Source organism: Protopterus annectens, chromosome 12.part0 (genome assembly GCF_019279795.1).
Source record: "Protopterus annectens isolate FY-2018-M chromosome 12.part0, PAN1.0, whole genome shotgun sequence".
NCBI classification, from domain to species: Eukaryota; Metazoa; Chordata; order Ceratodontiformes; family Protopteridae; genus Protopterus; species Protopterus annectens.
The window spans coordinates 971733019-971755674 of NC_056746.1; the positions used below are offsets into that span (position 1 = coordinate 971733019).

Consider the following 22656-nt stretch of genomic DNA (forward strand, 5'->3'; position numbering starts at 1 on the left):
ACATGCCTACATATACCACTTCTACATACCTGGCAGCATTCTAGCTCATCCTACTCATGTTGCTGACACCCATACAGGTGTCAGTGTGGCAGATATATCATGTAGATATCATTGCATCAGTTACATCACACATAGTGCATACACATCACCTTTGCATACTGACAGTCATGCGGTGTGTATCACATGGATACTGTCCCTATACAGGCATATCACGCTGTACATGGTTGATGTACACACACATGGCCCACATGGTGCTGTGGTTGCCATATTACACCATAGCGGTACACATGTGCAGGACTACACATTTCTGGACCGTATGTCTAGCTGATACCTTGGGTGCCCTTGTACCTGTGCCATACACACATGTACACGCAGGCCGTGTTACAATGACACATGTGTGGTGTACCTTACACAATGGATACAACGTTACATGTCTCAGTATAGTCATGCTGTGCTCTCTACCCAGCTCAGACAGTTGACATATGCAAATGACAGCCATGTAACACATCTGTGCTCACCTGCATGCCACTAACACAGGGTGTAATGTACTCTGCCATGGGCCATGTTCTCCACAGTACTGATGCATGTAGTACTCCTACATGGCGCTTGCTGTGGGCAGGGGAGGAGCAGTCCTGCATGTGTGCACACATGCCACATTGCTCAGCCCGGCGCCTGTGTGACATCCACAGACTGGACACACACCATGCTGTGGGACATAGGTCCTGTGCACATCCCACAGGGCACACTGTGTCACTAGTCATGTGATAGCTGCCTTGCTGGTGGTGACACACACCCATGGTACCACCACAGCGGACGTATTGTATAGACATGACAGTTGACATCCAGTTCTGCCGCTCAGTGGACACTACCATGGGGTGTCAGTACTGTGTACATTGCACATGTGTTTACACACGGCCCTGCTGGACATCATTGTGGCACACATTGCACCTGCTATGGAACGTTTGGACATGGTCACTTGCTGTTACCTCCATTTTGGTACCTATTCTGCTACTACATTGTCCCATATGTGCAGGCCATACATATCTTGTGTATGTATATAACATTAGCCCATCGCTCCATCATGCATGCTATGCCTGTGATACTGTCTATGATTTGTGAACATATCCATCATGCCAGCTTTGCATTACACATAATTGACATAGTCGCCCGTACTGCGTGGGATAGGTGCACGTCGTGCGCACATTCTGTATGACATCGACGGTATATGCCCATGCACATGTGTGCTGTGACACTATACATAAATGTCCTATCCCCTGCTGTGGCACTTCAGTGTTGGATATCCACTGCCAGCATCGGCGGTGGTGGCATTGTTCTGTGTTTGCAACCCCTATGGCAGACCTGGGGTAGGGTTACCACCTGTGCCACTTTGCAAGGGACAGTCCCTCCTTGGGCAGTTGTGTCCTGACAAATTTATCACAAATGGCAAATGTCCTGAGATTGTGGGACATCACTATATCCCATTCTTATGTAAGAGTTGCATAACATACTTATTTATGTATGTACATTCCTAACTGTTACAAGACACACAATAAGCAACTGAACTGCTACAAGACTACACTTTTCTTTATGCAAAAGAGTAGAGTTCTAACCTTTGTACTGACCATGGGTATGTGTCCACCTGTAACATCTGAAGTGTGTCCCGACGATTTCCCACTTTGGCCTTTTGAAAGGGTGGCAAGCCGCCCTGGGGTTATCGCTGGTGTTTACATGTTGTCCCACTGCTGTGCACACGTTCTCCACTCTTGTTGGTATGCTGCCGCTTTTAGCATTACATATCCAACCTTCGCCTCTCTCACCCTGTAGGAGAGATGTCTTTAACTACACACACCGCTCACATACTGTACAGATTCATCATACGTATCGTCGTTACACACCAGTACATGTCGGGTTCGACATACCTTCCGCCTTTTGTTTTGAGTTCGCCTCTATTCCCTGTTTCCTTTCTACTTTGTATGCTCGTATGAACATACGGTTTGAATATCCAGGAGTCTTCCTTATATTCGCCGTCACCTGATGCATGTGGGTTAATCAGGCCAATAGCTGTTCCTCGGTGTGTACTTGCGCGCATATCAGTGGTGATCCCCTTCCTTTCGTTAGATGCTGGCGTCGGCACTAGGCCATGGTTCTTTCCTCGTGGCCGTTGGTTATTTGCAATACCTTCGTGAGGATGGTATGTATTGTATCATGTTTGTGTGACTGCATCCGCTATGTGTGTTGTCGGGTACATTTCGCTGTGGTGTTAGCTGTGGATTGTGTGTGTTGGGTATGGTATTGTGTTCGACATGTGGGTCCCCGTGTCCTGGTGGCGTCTGTCGATGGCGTTGTGCATTCAAATGTGTTACATGGCTGTTATTTTCCTGTACATAGCGAATGCATGGATGCATGAGCCGCTGCTAGTGTTTCCCAGGAGCTTGTTGTGGGAATGCCGCTGTCATTCACTGCCTGTATGTGTTTGCTACGGTTTTAGCTGTTATCCCTTTGATATGTGCAATGGGGTATATCTGCGGATGTGGGTGACGGTATGGGGTGTGAGTCTTGCATTTATACATACCAGATATGCTTGTGTGTGTGCTCCATCCGTGCTTGGGGAGCTGCGCGGGTTACCTGTGTGTTGTTCCGGAATGTTTGTTTTGTTGATGTCGCCTGCTGTCGGTATCGCCTGCATGTGTGCTTCCTGCACGATTCCTCCTTCACATCGGGTTATATATCTGCGGATGTTCGTCCGCGCCTACCATCCATTGGCATTTTGTCGCTGATAGTTACGGTGATTGTGGTCCTATACTTGGGGCGGACTGTATGCTACCGTAGCCTCCTATTCGTGTGCCGCTTGCTTACGCCACGGTCGTGGAACACACCGCTGTATTTACCGGACCGTGACTGTTCACGATCGGTGCCGGATGGCACACATTCGTATGCCGTACATGCCTGATGCTGTGTAACGCTGCCGACGGACCGTGTGGAGTGTAATGCTATGGCGCCATACCCACGGTCGTGGTTTGTACATGCGTCCTTCGCATCTCCTGTTTGCTATGCCCCTGTGGTACACTTTGGGACTTTTGCGCTTTCCATCATTTTACGCCACCACGTGCATAGCCACTGTGGTGATGTCGGTACTACTTTGTGGGTACTGCTGTACATACGCCTATGGTTCCTGTACTGTATGCCTCGCCTGTTATTACACCGGCTGTGACATGTCACCTTCATACACAGTTTACACTGGCACACACATTACACACACAGCGGAACACATGACAACCTCACCTCACACATACACATATTGCCGCCATGGCTGTCAACCTTCTATTTCGAGTGGGAACACACACAGTAGTAATGTGAAACACATGGGCATAATGTGGAACACATAGTAATGGCATAGTGACAACTTCAGCTAAGTAGGTCATAGGTTGATTATGATATGCTGATTTACTTACAGTGAAGAACCTTTACTAACTTACTATGAGTACATTCTATTTACCAGGATGTCATTTATATACATTCCTAACAATGGTTGTTTGAGAGACATTTTCAATGTGGAACTTGGAGGAACTGCGAGGAACATGCACTGTTTTACACCCCAGATGAGGTAATCCTCATAATGTCGCATTACACTTCAGTGGTATGCTTTCCGCCGCACCGACGGTTGAACACAATACCTACGTTGGCCGTGATCGCCGGTGGCGGCGTGTATCTCCGCACTCATGTCCTATGGATATGACACGCACATATGTAGGGTTGCCACCTTTTCAAATGGCCATGGTGGGACATTTGTAGTACGTACGTCAGGTTTGCATGCCAACACATACCCACGGCCAGTACAAAGGACAGCGATTCACTTTTTTGACGGAATACAAAGCTGTAGCATTACAGTTGCTTATTCTGTTTATTATCATATTTAGATGTTTCTTCTACAAAATAACTGTTTTCTGCAACTAATAGAGTAATTATGGGAAATGGTTTTGTCCTACAATCTCAGGACATTTGCCATTTTGTCAATGTTTTTGCAGGACACAACTGCCCAAAGGTGGACTGTCCTCACAACGTGGACAGGTGGTGACCCTACACATATCCCGTTACTGTACCGTGGACCGGTGACCATCCCGACATGCGGATATGTATTGCTGCAGGTTAACATTTCCATGGCTGGCGTTACCTGCCCTGCCCACCCTCCAGGATGATCGGGTTGTCGGTCACTATGTTTAATATGTGGTGATTTCGCCTTACTTATCTGTGAACTTGCATTTTATATTATTTTTTTTATTTTATGATATATTTTACATTTATATTTATTTCCATCTGTTATGACATAAGTTTCAGGGATATGGAATATGGTATTTGTTTAACCGGGGTTTAGGGGTTTATTCCCTGTCTGTGGCTATTGGGTTGCATTTTGGCCCCTTTGTTGGGGAAATAGCCCCCCCAAACGGAACATTCGGGCGGACTTTTTTGGGTTTTTTTTTTGCAGGGCAGGAGGTTCATATGGGGGACATGTCAAAGTTGTGTTGGTTCCCCCTTTTGCCAGGGGTAGGCAATTGGGGAGTTGTCCCTACTGGGGCTGGCCAGTGTTCCTCGGACCCTTGCCGTGCTTCCCTCGTTTGGGGGCTTTCCCTGCTTTTCCCCCAGACTTTTTGCAAACAATTTGGGAATCAAATACTTAATAGTGGGACTTTCCTGGAAGTATAAGGTACCGGATGACCAAACCAACCTATTTAAAATCCCAAAATTATATTATTTGTTTTCTGGCCTTTATGGCCTTTTGCATTTTTGTTGCTTTTTGGGGTGTTCAAACGGCTCCCTCGACCAGCATACAATACCTTGTTGATGTATAAACCTATAAGTTAGGCATCCAGAATGGGGGGTCTTGTTAGGGCTCCACAACACATCCATGTAATCCCCCGGTTGCCACATGGCAATTATGGGGGGGTATTTGGGTTTATTTGCCCTTCCCCCCTCCCCAGGTTGATTATTTCTAGGCGTAATTATCGACCCCGGACCTTACCACAGGGGGAAAGGGCATTTCACCAACTCCCGAATTGGGGGGCTTTTTTGTTATCATTGGAAAGGGTAGGAATTTGACCCTAAAAAAAAAAAAAAAAAAAAAAAAAAAAAAAAAAAAAAAAAAAAAAAAAAAAAAAAAAAAAAAAAAAAAAAAAAAAAAAAAAAAAAAAAAAAAAAAAAAAAAAAAAAAAAAAAAAAAAAAAAAAAAAAAAAAAAAAAAAAAAAAAAAAAAAAAAAAAAAAAAAAAAAAAAAAAAAAAAAAAAAAAAAAAAAAAAAAAAAAAAAAAAAAAAAAAAAAAAAAAAAAAAAAAAAAAAAAAAAAAAAAAAAAAAAAAAAAAAAAAAAAAAAAAAAAAAAAAAAAAAAAAAAAAAAAAAAAAAAAAAAAAAAAAGAAAAAAAAAAAAAAAAAAAAAAAAAAAAAAAAAAAAAAAAAAAAAAAAAAAAAAAAAAAAAAAAAAAAAAAAAAAAAAAAAAAACAAGCAAAACTTTCTTTTTCCTTTTTTCTTAAAAAACCCAATTTTTTGGTTAATTTTTTGGGAAAAAATTTTCCCTTTTTTTTTAAAAAAAGGTTTTCCCAAAGGGCCCCCCTGCATTTCTTGCACAAAAAAAAAGGAAACAAAGGTTTTTTGCCAAAATTTTTTTCCTATGTTTATTTATTAGGTTTTTAATTAATTGTATTAATGTGATACAAGAGGTGATGTCATTAATTTATCATGGTTCTTGATTGGTTCTTCTATTTTTGAACTTGCATTTATAGGCACATTTAGTTTTGTATAAGTAAGTCTGATGAAGCAGAACATATCCGTGAAAGCGGTAACTTTTCTATTGAACGAGTTTTATTTCTGCCGTATGTAACCAGTGATTTGTTGCCTTTGCTCAATTTATTTTTGTTACATTGGTTACTTTATTTGTTTGGGTGTTTTTGTGGTTTTCTTTTAGTCAGCACAGCTGGAGCTACCTGGCAATTTGGTCATGTTGAAAGTGCCCTGAAGCTTTGGAAGCTGGCCAGCTGTTATATCCTTAGCAGGATAAAACCCATATAACTGCAGCAGTGATCATTCAAACGTACTGTTATGGGAAGTTTTACTTTCACAACTGTTCTTTATCTCAGACATTTCTAGCAAACACACTCAGTAATCAATTACCTCTATATAAGTGTGTATCATTTCCTTGGACAATGTATAAGGTTTGATACTGGTTATGACCCAATACATTAAACTTTATGTGAGATTTCTGGCCAAAAAATTATATCCATTGTTTTTCTGACTCTTTTAGATAAGTCCATTTTTAGCAGATCTGTCAATGTATTGCTTCTGGCGTAACAGCCTGTTTCAGAAAAGTTCTGAATCTACATTCTGATACCAGCAGATTACAATACATTGCTAATTTGGATTGTGATAAACCAAAAGTTTATAAAGGTTTATTTGTGTCATCTATCAATGCAAGATGAATGTCTATTTGATTTAGTGCATCACTGATCAACATCATTCTTTTAACTGTTTGAATCATACATTGTTTGCCCATCTAAATGAAGACAACTTAAACTTGATGTTATTTGTTGAAATTCATAGCTTCTTGCAAAATCCCTAAGGACCATCATCGAATTACTTTGCTCAGGCATTTTGTATTTTATAACTGACAGTTACACTTACCACAGTAGAGGTTTTTGCATCCTTCATCTGAACATCTGAAAACTTCAAGTAACAGTCAGTTAATACATAGAAGAAAGCTGAGATTATTGAACTAAAACAAGCAAACTCTCTTTTCTAGCCATGGTAATGTTGAAATTTCATGAGGTTTCAGCACTGCATGCTGCACAATGAACAGGTTTTGCCATTTGCTGTATTGGTGCTATCATGGTAGGCAAATATGTGATATATCTTGCTCTTTCCTTAGACTTGGAGATATGATATTAATAATACCTATTTGTTAACCAGGTAGGCACACTGGACACATAATCTCTTTTCCATAGTGACCCCAGCACAATGTCTGGTTAAATCACTTGTTCAATGTCAAACTCTGCACTACAGGAACTTCAGCTCACAGTCTTAACCCTCTGCACCAACTGCCAGGAACTCTGAGATAGCCAGACACATTAGATTTCTCATTTGTGATATATTATGACTTTCTCACCTTTAAAGAATAAGTCCTGAATACATGATTATTGTCTTCTGAAGCTATACTGTGGATGAATTAATGGATGTAAATGCTTTGCATTACATGGCCACCCTGACTTTATTGCTTAGCATCTTCTCAGGTGTCATTCTCCAGCTGTTGTAGTTTCTCATGAGTTACCACAACTTGTGTCTCAACCCACAGAATTTCCACATCTTGTTCTAACAGAGCTTCCTTGCATTCATCCAGATTAGCTCCATTAACATGGCAGCAGTATGCATCAGTCTTCCTGGCTTGCACTCTACTTCCTTATCATATTTTTGAAATGTCAACAACATTCTTTGCAGTTTTACTGTTTCTTTATGCAATGACTTCACGGAGATACTCTGCAAAGGCCTTTGAACTGTTCCTGTTTTAATGTCTCCCAAACACATAGTCATGGAATCACTGACAACCAAACACAACGCATTTCTTTCTCAATCTGAGAACTTGTAGTCTGTGCATCTGTCATTGCTCTTGATGCATAAGCATTAGGTTTGCCTTCTTGCTGTAATACTCTGCTCCTAGTCTCTTCTAAATGTTTAGCTTGCATGCACATGATGCATCAAAAGTAATCCTGCATCAAAACATGCAGGCATGAGCATGACATGAAAATCCAGGAGCAGTTGCCTTTTTTGTTACACATTGAACATTTTAATAAAAATTATTTTGACAAAATAGAGTAGATATTTTTTATATTAAAACCAAAGCTATAGATTTGCTCTTCACTCCAGCTTTAAACTGCATGCTACTCAAGTAGCATTCTTTGAGATACAGTTATATCTGAAAAATAAGATGTTTTACCAGCACTAGGAACTGCATTGATGAAAATTTCTTCACTAGAGTTTGCATATTTACAGTAGTATATACCTTGTCTGCCTGTGATCATAAATCATTGACAGTGAAAAGATGTCCATGTATTTCAGAGATGACACACTAGTCTGAAATTTTGTTGCATAGTTTCAAAACTTCGGATGACATGATACTGCTTTGTATAGCCTCAAACTAAAATATCTCCATTTACTCCATAATTCTTTTTAAAACTTCAATCATATAAGCTACAGCCCATTAAAAGGCCTCTGCACACAATGAAATTGCAAATTGTAGTTTCAGAAATCTATATCTGTCCACTGGCATGTTAAAAGTGCAGAGCTTACAACATTCCTCAATCAAATTTAATATACCCAAATCCCTGATTAGTATCAAGTGGGATATAGCTTCCAAAGCTTCAATGGCACCTTTCACGTACCTAAACCATTAGTCATCCCAAGCTGAGCTGAAGAAAAAGAGCATTTTGGACACCAAGCCCTTCAAATCTTTCATGTTATTGAAGAGCACTTCTCTTACAGGCTTTCAAGGACTGACAGTTAGCTAACGCTTTCCATCTCTGGATAGCCAAGTTTTTTTTGAAGAAAAATAAACTTCCACTTGTCATTTTTATGACTACAAGTGAACTTTTTTTATGTGAAATTTGTTATTTATGCTGAGAAAAGTATTTTCATAGACTGTCATGTGATTTTTATTAACTTTTGTGGAAAAAATTTTAACTAATTTAAGACTACTTTGTTTTCTTCATAAAAGCTATGCTATTCTATTTTTGGGGTTGGGGTAAGTGTTTAAAATGCTTTTTACTATGTGATTTGGAAGGGAAAAGTGACTTTTTTACTACTCACTTGTTTTATTGACTACTGTGCCAGGCTTACCTGAGAATCAGACATCGTTTTTGCTTTACCATGGAATAATCTACTGATTTCTTGGTTCATCATTTATTGACCACAAAAATAAGAAAATTAATAAATAGCCTTTACCACCACAGCAGGCTGAAAAAGTGTTGCATCCATGCATGGGTGACTTTGTTGTGGCCATTTCTGGTTCCTAAGACTATCATTTTTCCATGGCTCCCTCTGGTGTAGTCCCTACAGCCACCTTGGACCAGAAGCTTGATGTGTCCTTTGTGGCTGCTGGAATTCCCTTGATTGGTAAGGGAGAACCACTGTTGTCAGCTCTGGGAGAAGGAGCAGGGAATACCTCTCTGCCTAGCCAGATTGGAATGCCTGTCCCTAGGGAGGTTTTGTCTGGCAAGTGGGTCTGTCTCTTTAAAAATTCAAGCCAAAAAGAAACAAAAACTTAAGACATATGTCTTTTTCTGCCTCAGCTACTTTGGACAAGAGTAATTTATTAGGCTCAGAGTTTAGTTCAGATTCTTGACCCTTCCAGTTCAGCTGTTTTTGGCAAGAGAAAAAAAGATTCTTCATCTTCTGAACGGGTCCCGGATACTGAACCACAAAATAATTATGAAAGGATAACAGATTTGTCTCCAAAGGCTTCCTATTCAAATTCTGAGGAAAGTTTGGCTTCTGCCAGTTCCTTTGAAGATTTCTCTTTATCTAAAACTATTTCCAGAATGAATCAGTTGTTTCAGTGAGAAGATAATGACATTCCACTGTCTCTGAAGAAATATTGTGACTTATTGCAACTACATTTTCGTAAACCTACACCAGTTTTTCTTGTTGTTTCAGCACTGCAGGATGTATTTTTTACAGTGAAAGCATTTTGCTGAGGTGCTAGAGAGTGTAATAAAGTTGTACTCTTGGTTTGTAGCTGTTGTTTTATTATTATGATGTATTTGTTAGAGCCTGTAACTTGCCTGACAGCTAGTGTATTGCCTCCCCAACAACAAAAGCAGATAGATTGTATAACGTTTCTCGGTCTTTTAAGCTTTGATATTCTAATCTTAGATCAGAGCCAGTAGTGATTTATTTTATAACCCCAGCTGCTGCTCCTAAATATCTTGTCAATATTAGTCCCTCCCCTTCTGACAAAGATGGGGAAGCTAGTGATAGATTTGGGAAAAATTGTATTCTTCTGCAACACTTATTTTTAGAATTCTCATCTGCCAAGCTCATATGTTAAAGTTTATGCTTACATCTTTTGAGAACATGAGGTATATTTGGATACCCCGACTGCTTCTGGGTCTCAAGCGACTACCCACTTTTTGAAATATGCTTATGATTCTGCCAGTGCTACTTCTAGGGATGTTACTAGTGGAACTGTTATGAGTATGTCTTCTTGGTTGTATAGTCAAAACCTTCCTGCGCACATTAAAGCTGAAATTTTGAATTCTCCCTTGGACACAGAGCAAGTTTTGGGAACTATGTGCTGCAGAGGTCCTCCAAAAGTGTAATGAGATAGGTAAGCTGATTCAAGGAGTTTATCAGGTTTTCAGCCTTCTTTCTCCAAGTTTGTTAAGGGGATTAATGCTACCTTTACAATAGTTTACAAAAACAAAGTAAGCAAATGTTTAAAAAGCAGTGGAGTAGATTTTTCAAAAAGAAAGAAGAAACCTTGAAGAACGAAGGACAGTATAAGACTATCTACAAGACTCCCTCCCACTTCCCACCCTGGTAAACTTTTAATCCTCCCACAAAATCTGAATCTCCATTCCTATCTTTCTTTGGCAACAGATAATTTCAGTCAAATGGTTTCTAAAAGTAATTTATTAATGTTATAGATGGCAGTGAGACTCTCTCTCTCTCTCTCTCTCTCTCTCCTGTCCAACAGATTCATGCTTATCAGACAAATAAAACTCCTTTTTTTCCTCCTATTATTCAGCCCCTGCTAACTCGGAGGATGATAGAAGCAGTCCTTTCTTCTCAAAGAGGAGAAGGGTTTTATTCAATAATGCTTCTAGCCCCAAGAAAGAAGATTCATGGAGACCAGTTCTGGATCTTTCCTTTATAAACTAGTTTGTGATAGTGCCAAAGTTCAAAATGTTATTGCTTCACAATTTGTAACTTCTCATTCCCCAATTGGATTCACAGGGAACACAAATGTAAGAGGAGACACTTGGATTTTCCAGACGAATCCTCATCCACTGATGCTGATTATGATGAGGGAGAAGGTTCACTCAGACCCTCCACTGAGTATGTATAATTTGGAGTGATTCTTGAACTTCTTAGATAGAAAGCGGGGGGTGGTCCTCCCAAGCACCTTCTCTGGAAGGATTAGTTTTGCTTGAGGCTTTTAGTTCTGCCCCATATACTTCCTGGGTGGTACCCCAGGCTGATGAGATGATTAACCTGATCTGCTTCTGGGCATGGATGGAACCAGACACAGTCAAACCTGTTTCTAAGAAGCCTGACAAGTTTTTAGTTGCACCAAAGGACTGAACCACATTGCAGCAAGGGTCCTATTGTAGATTCTATGACAGTAGTAGCAGCCACTAAGAAGAAGCTTGCAAAAGAAACCTCCTCTGTCCATCCACCAAACAGAGAGTCACATACATTGGACAGGTTAGGTAAGTGTGTCTAAGCTTCATCTACCTTTACTGTGAGACAGCTTAATTATTTGGCACACTTTACTCATATCCAGAAAGATTTGACAAAGTAAGTCTCCCATTCTGTCCCAGGGAAATTGACTGCAGAACAGAAAACATCCACTGATCCACAGTTGGCTACCCCACAGTCACTGTGTAATGCTCTGTGCTCTTTATCTCTAATTCCACAGAGGGTGCATCATGAACAGCTTGCATGGGCATTTCCATAAGAATACATGCCTGGATGCGGCTATGCAAGTTTGTGCAACATTTCAACACATCCTTTGTTAATGCCCCATTTGATGGCTCAACCTTGTTTGATCCAAAATTGAAAGAGACTATCTCAAACAGTGAGAAGGATGGCAAATCCCTATCTGCCATAGGGATCAAATTCTGTACCTTCAAAGGACCTTCTACAGAAATGAAAAGAGAGGAAAGAGAACGTGATTTTGTAAATTCCAGGACTTTGCATCTGACTGTTTTGGAGAAAGAGCTTCCCCAGGCAGAATCTTTTAATGAATATCTCCTGAGAGGCAGAGGTGGTCCTCAAAGCCAAGTCTTCAGGGTTCCCTTCTCAGAGAAGCCTTTCCAATGTTCCTAAATGGTTGCCTGACTGTTGCACTTTGGAGGCAGTCAGAAGTGCTTATCCCTGCACCCAGCAAACTGGACTTCCATCACTTAAGACAAATGTATGCAGAGGATCATAACCAGAGGCAATTCCATTCTTTTTCATACCCTTGCTCCACGCCCCAAAATAATTCTGATGCACCTTCCTCACAAAGGGAATATGCGGCTTCAGAAATAAGGAAGCGTCTAAGAAATGGGTCTATATTAGAACACTGAATATTTAACAGTTTGAATCACTAAAGGTCGATCTTTGGTGATTGAACTGTTAAAACATCGAAATGTTCAGAAAAAAAAAACTAAACGGTGTAGGCAGGGGGGCAAGCCCCCATGCACACCCACACCCCCGCTACTTAAATTACCAACTCCGAGACCACACTACATTGAAGTAAATGGAAATCTCCCCTTATGGAGATTTACGTTTACTTGTTCAATGTTCGTCAATTTCACTATTCTCGTGTCAACAATGTCAGATTCGACATTGTCGGCTTTCGAGAATCTATTATAGACCCTAAGAAATCAAGTAATTCAAGAGGTCCCTCCAGACTAGGCCAGACAGGATATGGAATTTACTCAAGATTCTTTTTAGTGCCAAAGAAAAATGGGAACCTAATGCCAGTTTGGGCCCTGAATTGCTTAAACAAGTCTGTAAAGTGAACAAAATTCCAGATGGTCATGGTTCAGTCTATTCTTCCACTACTGGGAAGAATGACTGGATGCTCTCAATAGATCTTCAGGATGTGTATTTCCGCATAAGGATGGACAGATGCCCCTGTACTTCTGCCTGGGAGCCAGTCATTACCAAGTCAGAGCTCTGCCCTTTGGCCACAGCACAGCCCCCCCACCCCCAAATGTTTACCAAGTTTATGGAAGTAGGGCAGCTCATCTATAACTGCAGGGTTTCCTGGTATTCCCGTACTTGTACAACTGGCTCATCACTGCCTCTTCCAGGAATCTACTAGTTCAGTCCAGGAACTCCTTGCTCCATCTGTGCATTGACCAGGGGATTACAATAAATCTAGAAAAGTCCAAGCTACAACCAGTCTAGTCTATGGAGTTCATCTGTGCTGTCTTGGACACAAGACTTCAAATAGCAAAACTCTACTCTCTCAAACAATAATCCCATCCCTTCATCAACAAACCAAAGAAGTTTTATCTCACCAGAAGCCACCAGCAAGACTAATTCTTTGTCTTCTAGGCTTCATGGCAGCCTCATCAGATTAGTGCCACTAGCTAGATTCCTCATGTGAGTTCTTCAATGGACTCTGGTGATTCAGTGGTCACTCAGAAGGCAACACATGTCTTTTGTAGTGACTCTAATGAATATTTGCAGAACTTACATATGGTGGCGGCTGCAGTCTCCACATATTGTACAGGGACTTTCTTTCATCCCCCCACCAATCCACAGTGACCACAGATGCTTCCCAACTGGGGTGAGGGTGGGGCATTATCTAGGAAAAACAGTCCAAGGCCTTTGGTCTCAAACAGAGGCCATTCTTCACATGTATATATTGGAGATGAGAGCAGTCCTCCTAGGATTGCAGGCCTTTCAGGACTCTCTCCCTTTGAGTGTAATATCTATTCAGACAGACAGCATAGCAGTGGTCTGGTACATCAGCAAACAGGAGGAACCAGGTCTTACCCCCTTTTGGTCTCAACAAGTGTAGTTTCCCTTCCTCTGGCCTCCTCTAGTTCACCCTCTCTGGATACTGGGCTCAGGCTCAAATCTTCTGACACCCATTGGAGTCATCTCACCTGAACATCCAGTCCCTCAAACTGACTTCTTGGTTTCTCCAATTCCAGTGATGGTTTGGCAGTCCAGATGTTCATCTTCAGTTGTACACATTTTGTCTTCTTCCCAAAAGCCTTCAACTAGGAAGGTTTATAAGAGCAAATGCAAAAGCAATTTTGGACTTTCTCACACATCTCTTGTGGAGCTAGCTATTCTGCAATCAAGGTACAGTTAGCCACTGTATCTTCTTTTACTGTGGGTGAAAACAATACACCCATGCAGTCCCTCCATGTGATACTAAAATTGTGCTTCAAGTTTTGACCAGGCTCCTATTTTGACCTGCTGCTAAGGCTGACCGAAAATTTATATCATGGAAGACTTTGTTTCTAATGGCTATTACTTCTGCTAGGAGAATTTCTGAGCAACAAAACTTCTCTACCTCATTTTTCACAGAGGCAAGTGCCTTTAAGAACCAATCCCTCTTTTCTACTTAAGGTAGCTTCTGTATAGTCCATAAATCAGTCCAATAATCTTTCTGTGTTCTTATCAATTTTTTCAAATAAAGGTGAATATGTGTTGCATTTGCTTGATGTTTATTATTAGTTGCATTTTTATTTACACCAGATGAAACCTTTCAGGAAATCTGATCTGTTATCTGTGTCTTTTTCTTCAGCTAAAGTAGGAAAATCAGTGTCCAAAGTCACCCTTTTCCATTAGTTGTCAAAGTGCATTTCCTTTGTTTATCAAAAAAGAGGGCTGCCACTCCCATCACCTCCAAAGGCTCAATCTAGCAAATATTTGGCTTTGTCTACAACTTTCTTGTCTAGTGTTCTGATTGATGACATGTGCTGCAGCTACCTGGATCAAGGTACATGCCTTTACTTTGCACTATAAATTAGATATTTATTCTGGATTCAGAGCCTTCTTTGGTTCAGCTGAGGTCCTGAATATCCTTCCATAAGGCCTCCCAAGTGATAAAGTAGGTGGGAATTCTGTCCACTACATTGAGGAATGGCTAGAAAAGACAACATTAGATGTGAAAGTTAGGCACTCACCATAGCTATAGATCTGTGTTGTCTGTATCAGTCCTTTCTCAAATGCCCTCCCATCACCCCCCTCCTAATTTTTCTTTTACTATATTTCAATTCTGACATGGTTCTAGCTGACCTTGCCTTGGTTTTTGAAGGCTGTGTCTTTCTTTCATTTTCCTTATTAGTCACACTTTGCTTAGGTTATCTATCTTATCTACTGATACCTTTATAGTTTTTATAATTCTCTTTTTTATTAGTGGGCAAACTCAGTCTGAGTTAGCGTATTTCTTGCACAAGGGATTAAGGGAAGGAGAGGAGCCTGAGTACCCGATCCAAAGCTTAAGTATGGCTGAGGCCAGATCCGAGATCCCATATGTTGAGGAAGGATGGAAACAGACAAAATGATCTGTTGTTATGATGAATAGATAATTTTCATTTCCTATGACCAAAGTTCTTTACCAGCCTGATTTTCATATTTTTTTTTTGTATTTTTTCCTTTATAACCCCATTTTTTTACCTTTTTGTACAGTACTCATAGATGTCATTTTCATGATTCTCGTAGACAAACATGTATATTCTGTTTTTTTTTTTCATTTTACTTCTTTTGTTTTCTATTAAATCACATTCTTGTATAATGGCCCATTGTACTACACATCCTGCAAACATGATTCCTTGCCTCGCACTGCCTCTTTTCATGCCTACAGCCACATTGTCCATTGGGTACAGTTTTTTGCTCTCCTTTGTTACTAGAACAAATATTGTACAATATGTTTCACAACCATGTACAGTCCCATCTTTTTTATTTTATTATTTTATACATTTGTGTTTTCTCCTTATTCTAAGCTTCTGTCTATTGTACTCATTTGTATGCCATTAGTTGGTAGTCTTGAGTTGGATATTTCATAGTTTACTCACAACACACCCAACAGCGTCTTTCATGTGCTAGCTTTGATTCCCTCAATAGTTTGCCTATTATGTAGTCATTTTTATGCCACACAAAATTTCATGTTTGCCTGCTGTTTGAGAGCTGTTGTAGGTTGACTTTAGCAATAATTCATGACTATGGTGAGAAATGACTATGGTGAGTAATGCTATTTCTTCCCCTGGCTAGAGTGGTATAATCACTTGGGATTTACCTGAGTTATCCAATAAAGCCAGCCATGGGTAAACATAGCATAATCCATACACAGGGATGGCTTATTCAGTAATAACCCATGACTGGTTGTGAGTAATGCTGGATCTACATACATGTTTGGTGTGATTTGATCAGAAGGGTCAAGCGTAAGTAATCAAACAAAGGTAAATGTGGGTAAGTCCAGCATTACCCACATCCAGGAGTGGGTTAATTAATTAAGAAAGAAATTGCTTACCTTTCTTTTTTTTTCCATAATAAATCTTTATTGTTATATTATTTTCAAACACAAGTAAGAACAAAAATAACATATATTCACAAATCAAGCATTAACTAATATCACTAATAGCCACACTCTATATACAATATTTACAAGAATGCTTCCATGTAATACAGTTAAATATAAAAAAGCATAAGAATAAATGCAAGTAATAGACAGTTGATTACTAAATTCTCTCCACACACATAAATAATTATTAATATTTCCAAGTTGAAAATACTATGCTAGTATAATATTAAAAATCTGTTCCCAATTTTTTGGATTATTAACATTTTTATTTTGTGGGTTTAATAGTAATTTATGAGCCAATATATGTTTTGTCGCTAGAACTCAAAAGTTCTTCCATGAAGTTTTAGATGGGTCTAACCAATTTGAAGCTATATAAAGCTTCATTAATAGAAAAATATTAATATATATAATAATTTGTGATTTAGGGATCTCTCTCGGGGGAATATGCAGAATCATAAATTTCCATGATAACGTTGTACTCTGGTAACCCACCTTCTGAAGTTGGATCTTAAGGGAATTCCAAAGTTTGAAAATACATTTACAACTCCAGAACATATGAAGAAGATCAGCTGGTTGATTCTTACAGTATGGACGAGTTGGTGAATTTTTGGGATTAAATTTATGCAGGGTAAGACGTGTATAATATGCATTGTTCCAAATCATCAACTGGGTATATATTAATTTTTGAAGAGAAGTAGATTTGATGGTCAAGTCAATTGCTTTTAACATATTACTTCTATCTGTCAGTAAGATTTTCTCTTCCCAGTAGTTTGATAACAAAATTTTATCATGAAATTGAAATTCTTTAATTAATTGATTTGCTGTCGTGATATATTTAAGATCCTGTTGGAGAGCTTGCCACAACAAAGGGCATCTATTAATAGCCTCTTCTTCCCGTTTAAAACTTTTAAAATAGCTTATAGTGAGTTCTCTAATTTGTCTCAGAATAACCAGATAATTTTTAGGTAAGTTAAGTTCTTGTCTTATTTGGTTGGCCGAACTGTCAAGATGTTTATATATATCAATCAAAGTTAGATTAACTATCAATGGAAACTTGTTGAGATCAATTAGTTGATTATTCAATTTTAAATTAGGATTCTTATGAAAGGGTTGAAAACCATCATATGTTGAACCAAATCTAATGAATGAAATAAATTATGTAAAGAGAGTATGTTTGTTTTGATGTGTTCAATAATCCCATAGAATTTCAACGTATCCTTACCTAAAAAAAGTATTGCTTTAGGATTGATATTTAACTTTAGAATATATTTATAATTCAGAACTACCCAAGGTGGTGTCCACTTAGTATTATTTATATCATAATTGGCAATTCTTAAAATTCTATTAGAATTTACAATTAAATAATACATTTCAAAATTAGGTAATTCCAGTCCTCCTCTATTTTTTGGGGTCATTAATTTATCATAAGATATCCTGGTTTTCTTTGGTTCCCAAATAAATTTATCCAATTCTTTATGAATCCGTTTAAAAATGACTTTGAAAGTAATAAATTGGCTGACCTAAAAATATACAGTAATCGTGGTAATATGTTCATTTTGATAATTGAAACTTTTGCTAATATTGGCAGTCGTAAATTTTTCCATCTCCCAAAATCAGAAATTATTTGTTCCCAGATTGCTTTAATATTATTATTATAAAAGTATTTATTATCAGTAGAGAACTCAATACCTAGATATTTAATATTTTCTTTAAATGATACCTGTCCCACTAAGGGCAATAACGAAAAGGGTTTAGGTGTCTTTAAAGGGAAGATATTGTTTTTTTTCAAGTTAATTTTATAATTAGACACTTTAGAGAACCCATTAACAGCCTTAAATAATTTTTCAGTATCTGATAATGGAGATGCACAATAAATGCTAAGATCGTCAGCAAAAGCTGCCATTAATATTTTAGTTCCATAAATTATTGGGACATTATGATAAACATTTTGTTTAATATATAACAATAATGGTTCAAGATAAATATTAAATAATAAAGGGGACAAAGGGCAACCCTGGCGTGTTCCAGTCTTAATCTGTATTCTTTTAGAGAAGTTTTTATTAATATACAATGTAGTATAGGGATTACTATATAATATTTGTAACATTTGGACAAACTCATGTGATATATTAAAATACGGTAAAAGATCAAACAAGAAATTTGTATCAACCCTATCAAAGGCTTTCTGGGCATCAATTATAAGGGCATAAATATTTAAATTATTTTGCTTAGCATGCTCTAACATAGTATGTAGTGTGAGTGTATTATCATTGGTTTGTCTACCTGCCATAAAACCAGTCTGTTCTTTAGAAATTATATGAGTCATGATTCTCTTCAGTCTAGATGCTATAATAGAGGTTAGAATTTTCATGTCTACATTTATTAATGATATCGGTCTATAATTATCCGGATTTTGAGGATCTGAATTGGCTTTATGTATAAAAATAGTTTTTGAGGCGTTAAGGTGTGGATCATTAATTTTATTCCTAATTATGTAGTTAAACACAACTGAAAGTATCTTACGAAAATATCTGCAAATTTTTATAAAATTCCACTGTCAAGCCATCAGGACCTGGTGATTTATGTGATTTCATATGCTGAATTACATATACTATTTCTTCTTCAGATATCGGTTTAACCAAGTCATTTTGAATGTCCTCTCCTATTGTTGGAAACTTAATTGACTGTAGAAATTGTTCATAATTCCTGTTAGGGGTCATATCCTTTTGTCCAGCATAAATATTAGTGTATATTTTCTCAAAGATATTAATAACCTCCTCAGTTTTAGAATATATTTTATTATTAAATTGTATTTCTGAAATCTACACGATTGGTTTTGTTTGATTAGTGATCCTAGCTAACGCTCTCGATGGTGTTTGAACATGACTGGCATACCTCACTAACGTCTGGCACTCTTGAAATGTTAATCTACTATTCTGAAGTAAAAAGAGATCCTTTTGACATTTAATCAGTTCCTTCTCTGTTTGCTCATTAAAATCCCTAATCAGTTCTTGATCAAGTAATTTAATTTTTATTTCTAAAGTTTGAATATCTTTGTTTAATATCTTTTTATAATAAGATGCTTTTGCAAAAGTGTCCCTCTTATTTGAGCTTTAACTGTTGCCCATTCAATATCTGGGGCAAATTGTTGTTTCCCTAAACCAATCAATAAGTCTTTCAGGTACTTTGTAATTTCCAGTATTATATCCTCCTTATTCAATAGATTTGGATTAAGAGACCAATTATAACCGCTTTGTCTCAAAGTATCTTTTACCCCCTTAGTAAAACTCAACAAAATTTTAGAATGGTCTGATATATAACGGGCATGCACCATAACTGTAGGTTCTAGATTGATCAATACTCTTGAAATCAGGAAGAAATCAATTCTGGACCACATTTTATGACATGGGGAATAAAAGGTAAAATTGCTTGTACTATTATCGTTATTCAGATAGTGAAATGGATCATATAATTCAAAGTCTTTTTTAAGATCATTCAGTGCTAATAGATCATGCTTGTTAAATGCTCTTTGTGGACAAGATCTATCCAACTTCGGATTCTGGTAGGTATTCCAATCACCTCCAACAATTACATAATATCTATCAAATTGTGTTAAAATTGAATATAGTGATGCTATAAATAGTTGTTGTCCGTTACAGGGAGCATATATATTTAAAAGTAAAATAGGTTTATCAAATAAGGTAGAAGAAAGAATAACATAGCACCACCGTCCATTTTTATCTGTATTAGAATCTAATATCTTTTCCTTGTATTGATCTTTAATAATTATGGCTACCCCAGCACTATTTGACTTACCTTCAGATACTACTACTTCTCTAATCCATTTCTTTTTTTTAACATCACCCCATTGATCATTCATTAAATGCGTTTCTTGGAGTAGGATAAACCATGCCTTAGCCTGCAACAATACATGTAACACCAGTTTCCTCTTCTTCAAGTTCTGGAGCCCTTTAACGTTCCATGAATCTACTTCCCACATTTCAAAGATTCACTGTAAAATGAAAGTTTTGGAGAGAGAGCATGGAAAAAACAAAAAACAAAATTGCTTACCTTTCTTAAATTTTAGTAATGTCTTTGTACAAGGCAGTGTAGTGTTTCTCTGAGTTTGTACACGGTACTTCTGCATTTTCTGATGTACTGTACATGCAAATGGGACTTACATTCCCATACTTGTATATCAGTACTATTGAATAGAAGAAACTGAAAAAAAAGAATCTCTTTTTTTTAAATATGAGGCAAACATGTGGACATTCTCCAAACATCTGGTCAGTTCAGAGATACTTCAGTATACTGAGACAGTGGAAAAATACAAGGAAAATCAGGTGTGTTTGTTTTGCTTGTATTTGGTCTTCCCTCAGTAGCATATGTCATTAGGAATATCTGGTTGCTGAAGTAGGAAACATCCAAACTTTTTTCTGTTGCTATATACAGTGGCTGGACTGACCAATAACCATGCACATTTTTTAATACTAAAGAGAAGTCATTGTATAATAGCTATTTTGCAATGCTGTTATTTAACATAAATTGCCTATGATTTTTAAATGTATTTATTTATATTTGACTCTTTTCAGCCTAGTCAGGCTCAATAGAGTAAAGAGAGTAGAGCAAAAACATCATACAGAATGACAGTGAACAGATCACATTATATAAATGAGGTTAATAGTTCAGGGAACTGTAACTATAGCAGTAAACAATAGACAAAAGAGCTGAACTGTGACAGAAAGCATTAATCAAAATACAGTAAGAACTGAATAATACAGAAGTGTTATGGAATGCTATGAATGTAGGCAGGAGGATTTTCCATTATCTGTGCAGCACTTGCAAATGGTTTCATCAATAAGATGATTTTGCAGTGTTTGTTTTATTTCTTTTCATGTAGAAACTGATTTGAAATAAATGTGCTGTATCTCAGAACTAGTAGTAGTCTCTTTTTAGCCATCTTCCACAGCTGGGGAACAGCTTCCTAATGTAATCCATATGCATGGTACATGTATGTGCCAACATGTATACAGTGCATGAGGTTCAACATAGTTTGCACCATATTTTGTTTTCTTTTTATACCTCAGGAGTGTGCATGCATACTACTTTTATACAAGAATGCTTGTGGACTCCTGATGTCCTGCTAGTGAGTTTAATGTTTTTGTTTTTTTTTAACATTGCATGACACTGCTTTGTGTTCTGTTTGTTATGTCTGCCTTTGGGGAGATGCTGATGTATGCATTTGTTTTGGCGGGGCATTAAACATGATGACTGTAGCAGCTGTGTTTAATAGCTGCAGCCAGACATTTGTTTGCCATCGGTGATACTGTCTTTAAAATGTGCACATCAATTACTTTCTGTAATCAGAGTGCATGTTTTTGTATGGTAATTAATTTTTATTGTATAATTGTCAATATTTTGAGGCAAAAAAAATCAAACATAATCTTTCAAAAACTGATTATTTGAGCAACATGAATGCATCTCAAAGACAGCTGAAAATATGAATTTTTAGCATTTTTGAGCTAGGTTTTCCCTTCAACTTAAACTTTGCAATGGTTTGAAAAAAATATGGAGCTTAACAGCTTATTCATCATATTACTGTTCTCAAGGTATACAGCAAGAAAAGCAAATGATATGCTACAGCAGGAATGGAAAACAATTCATGTGGCTAATGTCCATGAGGGTAAAAATGAAATAAGTGACTATTACTGCCATAATCCTTTTCTTTCAACACTAAGACCCATTCTGACATCATGTTGTGTCTTGAGGCTCAAGATCTGACATTATGGATACAGACATTAGTGTGCTAAATTTTGTAAGACAGACATGCTACTACCTTAAAGGTTTATTCCCAAGTGCCAGTCAGCTGTAGTGACACGACTCGTATCCCACATAACTCTGCTTCATAAAAAGTACACTAAATATATTACTGAATAGCAGATTTGGGGTATAGCTTACTCAAACCTAAATACTGAATAATACTTGTACATGAGTGCCATCTGCTGGCAAATCAAAGTACTTCTTGTATATGCATGCAAGTCTGCAAAAATGTGGGTGAAGCAGTTTGTGGTTTTGCTGTAATGCTGCAGTTAATGTGGATGGAATGATGTCAAAAGTGAAATGCAGACAAAGACACAATATAGCGAGGAACTTTTCAACCACTAAAAATCTGTTAGGTCACTGATTTGTTAAATAATCATACAGTGCTTATTATTCCTCTTTTTATGCAGCATCCTTTTTTCTTACAGATCATACTTCAGAGCATTGGAACATTTTACTAAACAAAGAACATTACTTAATCCAATAAGAGAGAAAGAGATATATTTTAAAAGTATAGATTTCTCAAAACTGAGAAACTTGCAA

The 22656-nt window shown here is 37.7% G+C and overlaps 1 protein-coding gene across 2 annotated transcripts in view; it reads left to right on the plus strand.

Moving 5' to 3' along the window:
* GDAP1L1 (ganglioside induced differentiation associated protein 1 like 1) overlaps positions 1–22656 on the plus strand; it is a 494626-nt gene that overhangs the window by 192404 nt on the left and 279566 nt on the right. The window lies entirely within an intron of this gene.